The sequence below is a fragment of the Dermacentor variabilis genome, chromosome 1, assembly GCF_050947875.1.
Source record: "Dermacentor variabilis isolate Ectoservices chromosome 1, ASM5094787v1, whole genome shotgun sequence".
NCBI classification, from domain to species: Eukaryota; Metazoa; Arthropoda; class Arachnida; order Ixodida; family Ixodidae; genus Dermacentor; species Dermacentor variabilis.
In genome coordinates, this window is record NC_134568.1 from 121083123 (window position 1) to 121092127 (window position 9005).

A 9005-nucleotide genomic window follows, 5' to 3' on the forward strand; every position below is an offset into this window, starting at 1 on the left:
GGAGCAACTCACGGCCGTCAGGGATGACACAGTGGCGGTAGAGGATGCCTTCGTGCAGCACGAACGTGCGGCACGTGCCGTCAGTGCTGCCAGATTGCGCTCCGGCGATGATGGACTCTAAGGATTCGTCGCGTAGTTGTTCAGCGCGCACGTTGGTCATGTCAGTAAAAGCCATCACGCAGGTCATGGGATCATGCCCAGCAGGATAAGGGGGATCCACGGGGTGACGAGAGAAGCAGTCAGTGCCCTTGTGGAGGCGTCCAGTCTTGTAATTGACAATAAATCAAAATTCCTGGAGCCGCTAAGCCCAGTGACCAAGCCGTCCTGTCGGGTTCCGGAGGGAAGACTACCAGCAGAGCGCGTAGTGGTCTGTAACAACCGAAAACCTGCGGCCGTAAAAATATGGCCGGAACATGGCGACACCCCAAACTAAAGCCAAGCACTCCCGCTCGATGATGGAGTAATTTCTCTCGGCAGGTGACAGCTGGCGGCTGGCGTCAGCTATCACGCACTCGGTACCATTCTGTTGTTGGGCGAGAACAGCGCCGATGCCATGGCCGCTTGCGTCATTGTGGACTTCGGTCGGTGCAGATGGATCAAAGTGGGCAAATATAGGAGGGGTGGTCAGAAACCCGATGAGAGCGGCGAACGCGTGATCCTGATCCGGGTGCCATCAGAATAGCGTGTACTTCTTTAGAAAATCTGTCAAAGGCCGAGCAATGTGGCGAAGTTTTTGACGAAACGGCTACAGTAAGAACATAGGCCGACGAAGCAGCGCATGTCAGAAGCAGAACGTGGCACAGGGAAATTGCGTACGGCACGAACTTCTTCCGGATGTGGATGGACACCGGATGCGTCAACGAGTTGTCCCGACACCGTAATCTGACGGCGCCCGAGCTGGCACTTCTTGGAGTTCAGTTGGAGGTCGGCTGTTCGGAAGACCGCAAGAATGGCTGCGAGTCAGGTAAGGTGGCTGCCGAACATGGAATGGAAGAAAAAACAATAACGTCGTCAAGGTAACAAACACAGGTCTATCCATTTGTAGCCTCGCAGAAGACAGTCCATCATACGTTCAAATGTCGCATTGCATAGGCCAAAAGGCATGACTTTGAACTGATATAAGCCATTCGGCGTGATGAAGTCCGTCTTCTCGAGGTCCCTTTCATCAACTGAAATCTACCAGTAGCCGGATCGAAGATCGATGGACGAGAAATATTTATCTCCGTGCAAGCAGTCCAAGGCGACATCGATGCGTGGTAGTGGGTAGACGTCTTTTCGCGTGATCTCGTTTAAGTGGCGATAATCAACATAAAAACGCCAGGTACCATCTTTCTTTTTCAGAAGGACTGCAGGCGAAGCCCAAGGGCTGGCTGATGGCTCGATGACCCCTTTGTGGAGCATTTTGTCCACTTCTGATTGGATGACTCGACGTTCAGCATGCGATACACGATAGCGACGCCGATGAATAGGATTCGTGTCTCCAGTGCTTATAGGGTGGTGAACAACAGATGTTTGGCCTAAAGGCCTGTCGCCGAAATCAAAGATGTCACTGTACTATTCAAGCACGAGACGTATGTCCATGGCCTGTGCAGAGGTGAAGTCAAGTGCAATTATTTTAGCGAAGTCATTCGTTCAGGAACCAGAGCTGTGAGCTGCAATTTGCGCTAATAAACCACTCTCGGCATTCAGATTCTCAAAGTAAAGGCTGAAATTCAGAAGTGGTAGAACGACGTCGTTTAGTAACCGTGACCAGCGTGTGTGGAACAGCAACGTTCCGGTTCAAAAGCACGTCGATGATTGGGCGAAGCACATATTCACCGTCAGGAACCTGTGGCTGGGCGGTCAAAGTGACGTAAGTAACTGCCTCGGATGACAGACGCACATCGTGAAGCGAGCACAAGTGGCTTGGGGCGGTGCTCGGAGCATCGGCGAAATGAGGCAGTTCTAACTGAAGAATGCCGGTCACACAGTCGATGAGAGCAGAATGAGTGGATAAAAAGTCCAATCTAAGGATAACGTCGTCAGGGCAGTTGTCGATAACATCAAAGAGAACAAAAGTGAGTGGCCGGCTATACTTAAACGCACAGTACACATTCCAAGAACAACCAGCACGCCGCCGTCGGCCACACGAAGCACTCGGGCAGCTACTGGGGTGAGGACATTCCTTTAATGTCTGCGTAGGCTGCCACTCATCACAGATACGTAGGCTCCAGTGTCGACGAGTGCTTGGACAGGTACGCCGTCTATTTTAACGTCAATTACACTTCTCCTTGTGGGCACGGACAGAGGATTTGCTGCAGCAATATGTAATGCAGCACCACCTCCGAGGGCTGCATTTCTTAGTTTTCCGAAAAGGTGTGGCCAAAAGCCACAGGGGACGAAAGGCGACGTGGCTGCGGCGAACGGGAAGATGGGCGACGTGTTTGCGGTGAACGAGGCTGGTGTCCACGCGGAGATGGTGAGCGACTACACCACGTGTTCCTAGCAGAGTTGTCGGAGCTGTTGGACTCGGCGGTGGGCGAAACATTGCGAGCATTTCCATCAAAACGGCTCAGGTTAGTCGGCGTGCGATGTTTTGAGGGCCACGAGTTGCGACAGTATCGGGCGACATGACCAATGCGGCGGCAGGTGAAACATATCGGCTGGTCGTCTGCTGTTCTCCAATCAGTCGGGTTGCAATAACGTGGAGAAAAGCGTCGGGGTGGACCGAAAATAGTAGAAGGGCGTTCATTAACTCTAGGATTGGCGACAGCACAGACAGAATGAATCCAATGTTTTCAAGTTCCTGGCGAACGATGGCTTGTACGAGGGGAACCGAACAAGGGCAGCATCAGGGCTACGCGAAAAGAAAGCTGCGGGCGCCATCGCATCCAGTTCACGTCGAACAATTCGCACCACGTCCTCTAATGGCGACACATGCTGCTGTGCGGGTTCAGCTTCACACGTCGACGTTGCGGCAATATTGGGAAGTCTGGCGAATGGTTTCAAGACACGCCGGCTTTTGGCCTGCTCGAATTGCCGGTACTCTTTAATGATAGCATCAACTGTAGAGCAGCTTTGGCACATGAGCAGATTAAAGGCGCCATCAGAAATGCCTTTAAGCACGTGCCCGACCTTCTCAGCTTCTGTCATGCCGTGATCGGCTTGACAACAAAGTGCCAGCACGTCCTGGATGTACGAGACATAGGACTCCCTGGGGGATTGGGCACGGGAGGCCAGTTCCTGGCTTTGCGGCAATTTTACGGCCAGCTGGTTTGCCAAACAACTCTGTCAACTTCTCTTTGCATTGGTCCCAGCTGGTCAGCTCCTCTTCGTGGTTTTCGTACCACACCTTTGCCGTGCCTCTTAGGTTGAACAGCAGGCTAGCTAGCATAAGTGTAATGTCCCATCTGTTGATTCCACTCACGCGTTCGTGCATAGCCACCCACTCCTCAACGTCGGCACCATCGGTTCCGCACCGCAGAAAGGTCTAGGCTCCTTGGGTTGCACAGCCACAACCGAAGGCGACAGCGAAGGACCAGGCGACGATGACGTTGGAAGCGGCAACGACGTTGATCCCGCGTGCTTACGGTCATTCATGGTGCGGACGGTAACGCGACGTCCACTGCAGAGCCCCTTTTCCAGCCGTGGTACCCCGCACCTCCACCAATATATTACGGTGATGTTGAGAGTATAGAAAGACTGTATTTACAATATATATACAGGATGAGTCAGAGTAATTAAGATGGCTGACCACCAACAACACGCACCAGCCAGCGTCTCGCGAACTTCGTCTTCCTCTCTCTGCTTTCAACCTTCCCTAACAATATCATCACTGCTGTGAGTCTCGATGTCACAAAACCATTGCACTTTTGGAGCGAAGTATCGTGATACTTAAATCCAGGCACCTGTTCTATGCAAGGTTCCGTAATTGTATAGGGCTGCCATAGTTCATGAGCCCCGTATATTAAGAGCCATGCGATTACGTGTACGAAGGATCATCAATTTTTAGGGTCATTGTCGATCGTGACCTGTTGTGAAGTGCTCACGTCGCTCATATTAAGGGAAATCCATTGCGCAGATTTTCATGTTCATCGCGTGGAAAAGATGGGGATTACCCGAAATTTGTGAAGCTCTAGAGAGTACTCGTCGTGGGACATCACCGCTACAGCATCCGGGTGTTGCCGAACACATGCAAGACAAATCACCGTGGACTATACAAGCCCAAGCACTCTGTGTGTGTCGTGGCCTTCCCCGATGTGATTCTGCAGTTGCAACGATTGTCATTACCCAAGGCCGCTGATGTCTACACACATAGCCATTTAAGCACTCAGAATTCCCATGCGCCCTTTATAACACGTCCAACCTCATCACCTAGCCTTTGTCAGCCCGGAGGCCCCGTGTTACAATTTCCAGTGTAGTGTGACGGCTGACTGCGCATCGCTGACATCAAACTTCGCACCTGTGACTGGACCATCGGCTCATTTGTGGTGCCCCCGGAACCCCCCGTAAATTTTGATGTTTCTGGCATTCGAACACTCTCGCGTTCAAACGTGACAATTTCGCCTACTTGCTCGTCGCAATGCATTAATATATTTGAGTTTACCGGAACGTGCGGCTGGTTTAACGGCTGCGCTCCGTTGACCTCGCGTCTTCGACTACCACCTGCTCTACGGACGCGATGGAAATTTACTGTGGCGTTGCTTTTCAGGTATTGCTTATACAAACGCCTACTGTTTGTTTTCGCGTCTGCATGAAGGCAATGCCTCGTGCAGTTTTTGTACATAAAGCAGGGTAAGTACACACAGCATATGTGCTTACCCTACGGCCCTTCTTTCGACGACAAAAAACAGATTTGGTATGCCACTTTAAGCCGAATGGGCCACAGAGCGTTTACAGAAGAATAAAATATTGGAACCATAGACTTGACCGTTATCCGCACAGAAAGCCACCAGATAACTACAGCACCTTTAAAACACGACTGATGTTTGCGACCGCCTTTGACAGTGTGGTGAAAGCTGTTACGTGAGCACACGCACCACTTGCTATCTCTTCCCTTTTTTCCTTTACTGATCCTGCCCCCTTCCCCAGTGTAGGGTGGCCGACCACGTGAAACGTGGTTAACGTCCCTGCTTTCCTTTTCTTGCTCTTTTACTTGCTAATATGGGTTCCTAAGAAAGAAAGCTTTGTAGCTGAAAAAAAAAACCTTGTTTTGAATCGGGACCGAACCCGGGGGCCAACGCCTTTCTGCTCTTAAAGTGGCTCTCTTCACATGCTCACTTACTACAATGTTCAATGGATGACACGCCAACGTGCTGATTCTTCGGATGACAAGAGGGCATCGCGCGCCGATGATGCCTCTTGTCTTTTTACAACGAACACGATGCGACACACCAAGAAAGGCGAAAGTGAAGGGCGTCTTTGCTTAGATTCCCAATGCATTTGCCTCCACTGCTGGCAAATCGGCTCTACGCTACAGAATTTTCTCTTTGCTTTAGATCCGTGAGGCGTGGTCTATCATGCACTACCGCAGAAAAGTACTGAAGTGTTGATATAACTCTGAAAGTCTACGAGCGCCAGTGACCGCCTGTTTGACGCGAGATCGACCTAGAGAAGGCAGTATACTGTCACAGCAGGAATGTATATATAGATAGGCAGCGTTGCGAGTTTGCAGGAGTGTGGTCTTCACACAGGGTTAGCCTTTCATGATGGGTTAATTGGCGTCGCTTGAGTGGAGGTAATCTCTAGGTAAAGATCACATCCTCGGAATGAATATGGAAAAGCCTGTGTCTCGTGGCAGCGAAGGTGTGTCATAACAGCGGCCGAACACGCACAGTGACTTGTACAATATGCGTAACGCTAAGTGTTAAAGGAAACACCTAACCTGTATTTAATGCTATGCCACTGCAGAACTTCATCAGGTTTGTAAAAGTGACTGGTGTGATGCGGTACGAATAGATAAACTAATGAAAAAATTACCTCTAGGCCTTCGTGCAATATCTGAGCTGGAATCGTTTGCCCCTGAATGCTAATTAAGAATTACCCTTATAAGCGGATCTTATGTACGCGGTGACGCTTTGCCGTGAGTGGTCTGGGCTGACTTTCTGGCAGTTAAACGCGTTGATTGCAGTGAAATGATATATTAATATACATAATTAGATTTTCGCACAAAATGCGCAGAATTCCCGCCCCTCTTCTGCGTAAAAGAAGCACTAACTGTCTGGCTACAGGGAACCAAAACCTAACGAAACTATTTCTGCTTTGGTATTTTCTCTGTGGCCTTTGTTCATATTCGGCTTACATATTGCTGGCTGCCTCCTTCAACATTTTTGTTGCGTCGCTTACATAATGCCACATTTTGTGCTAAACTTGTGCTCGCGTACAAAAACATATATTCGCCTACAACGAAGCTTAAGCATTTATGCGCCCTATATTTCAATGCTAGTACCTATGTGCATATTTTTTTCCTATTTCGCACAGGCTTAATTCACACGTCTCTAATTTGAACGCCCTTCCTGGTATTTCTTTTTCATTATTCCTCCTTGCTCTCTCTCTCTCTCCTCTTGCGAACCCCTACTGCCTCCACCCCACTGCAAGGTAGCAAATTCGAAAATATCATCTGGTTAACCTCCCTGTCTTACCCTCCATCCCTTTCTTTTTCTCTCTTTCTGTTTTGCTACCAAAATGTGAAACGTAAACGCAAAATTCAGTTACTTAGATACACCAGGATGCTTCACACATGATTTTTGATGAATGAAGAAGCTTCTATCGTCAGTAACGCCCAGAACCTTACAGTTCGAGCACAAGCCGGTCATTGCACGGGTTCGCGCAGATTGTTGCCCGCAAAAAAAAAAATTCTCATTATTTAAGGGCCGGCCGGAGTCACTACGTTATCTTTAATGCTTACGAAGCAATATATATATATTGTTCACTTCAAGGCGCATTGTTCAATCAGAGGCCACATATTTACCGACGAAAAGACCGAGAAAAAGTGGGAGAAAGCATTCGCAGTTGTATGCAAATCTCAGAAACTCGGCACATCAAAAACGGTGAAGATGTGTATAAGAGAGTTTTCAAACCTCAAGGAAGTCGTAGAGGTCTGCCTTTCTCTTTGCTCATAATCTGCCCAGTCTTTGAAAACGCTTCTCAATGCCCGACCTCAACACACGCACGCCCTTCGCCAAGTCCGACGCATATTTCTGTATGCTGCGCCTCTCTCTTTCTCATCGCCGACGCTAGCGTCCGGCTGCGCGTTATCAACGCCACACCAACCCCGCGGCCGCTTCGGGGCTCTGGCCACGTGTTGTTCTCGGGCTGATATTCGACATGAACTACGCAGATTGAGGCCACCAGCTGCCGCATGAAAACCGCTGTGGAACCATCGTGTACAGCTTCGCTATATTAACCAACATCGGCATCTTCCGGTAAGCTAATCAGGACACGCGTAACAGGGAATGGAAATTAATAGCAGCGAAAAAAAAATCGCTGTTATGACATGCTGCGCACGTAGAGAGCCGTGTCACATACGTTGCTTATGTACCATGCTTTTTTTTTTCGTCGCTCCTCAAAACAATCCACACGGTGAAGGTGATGGCGTAGATGAAAATTGCCTTCCCTGGCTCGTGACTCAACCTATGCAGCTCGACTATAGGTAGGATGATCGGGTTACCTTTTGGCACAGAAAATTAAAATAAGCAGGGGGCTCCAGTTTAATTTGACAGGACAATAAACGTCCTCCATAATGTCGTCAGGACTACATTTTTCAAGTGTCATGCAAAATACCTTCTGGCACTGCTGAAGCTAGTCGCATAATTCCTTGACAATAGTTATACAACCTGGCTTAGATAAAGTACATTGGGCTATAAATGTGCAGCTTTAAGTTCTTTTGCTCTGGCAGTGACTAGTCTTTAGTCCTCTGATTTTAGTTGTCTTATTAAGCTTCTAAGCTTGGCCTCTCTTACACTTGCTTTATTTGTGTTTGCTCTTCCTTTACACTGTTCCTCAAGTATGCGAAGTAATATCTCCCACAGTTATCTGTCTTCCTGAACGTTCCTAAATGATACTATATCTATTAGGTATGCAACGACCACGTGTCAGTGTCAAGGAACGAGCCTTAAGGAAACCTCTATTTCATTTATTGTAAGTTGATTGTAAAGTTGATCCGAGTATACCCTTTTCTTCTTTCTTCTACCCTTAGTGAAGTCCTTTACTGGGCTAGCGGGGTCAACGCTTCGAGGATTAGCGCCTTGGACCAATATTTCCAAAACTACCACGGTACTCATTAATATATCCTCAGAAAGCGAAGATTAGCACAAACATAACTGTAATAAAGCGCCCTTTCAGGACGAAAAGCGCTACACAAAACTAACATCCACTTTTTCATTGTTATATTCCTTCCGTCTTTTCCAGCGCAGACGTCTCATTTGTCCTCCTTGCTTCTTGCCAGCCGCTTAATCTTCATTTTCTCATCTACGTCCGCATTGCCTCAGCGACGAATACGCCCCCGCTTCGTAGCCCACGCTTTCACAAATGGCAAAAGGCAACAAAGAGGCATGGCGAGCCTGTTTTGCCTCTTTGTTCTGAACACGGGAACACTCTTACAGCACGGCCGAGCCGTAATTGTCACGGGAGCTCAGGCATCGGCGATAATGCCGGCGGGTGTTTGCACGACCAGTACGTGGACCCGAGCGGGGTGCTTGTGACTTGCTAACGAGATTCCGCGGAATGCTAACGGCGGCTTGTGGCTTGCACCTCTACGCCATTTCTCTCGGCCTCCGCTGACTCCGTTGCTTTTCTTTTTTTTTTTTACAGAAAACAGGAGGATAATCTTTGTGTTCGAGAACTAAATAGACAGGGGCTTACAGCACTTTTTTAGTTGTAGCTGACGGCCAAGTGCTCGTGAGCTCTACGAATCTTGCGGGCTACTTTCTGTGTTTTCCGGGTGTATGTTCGTTTATAGTCATGCGCTTAACTAAACACCTGCGTCTACGGTCTCTTACGCAAACTGTTGGATTCCTGCAATGATA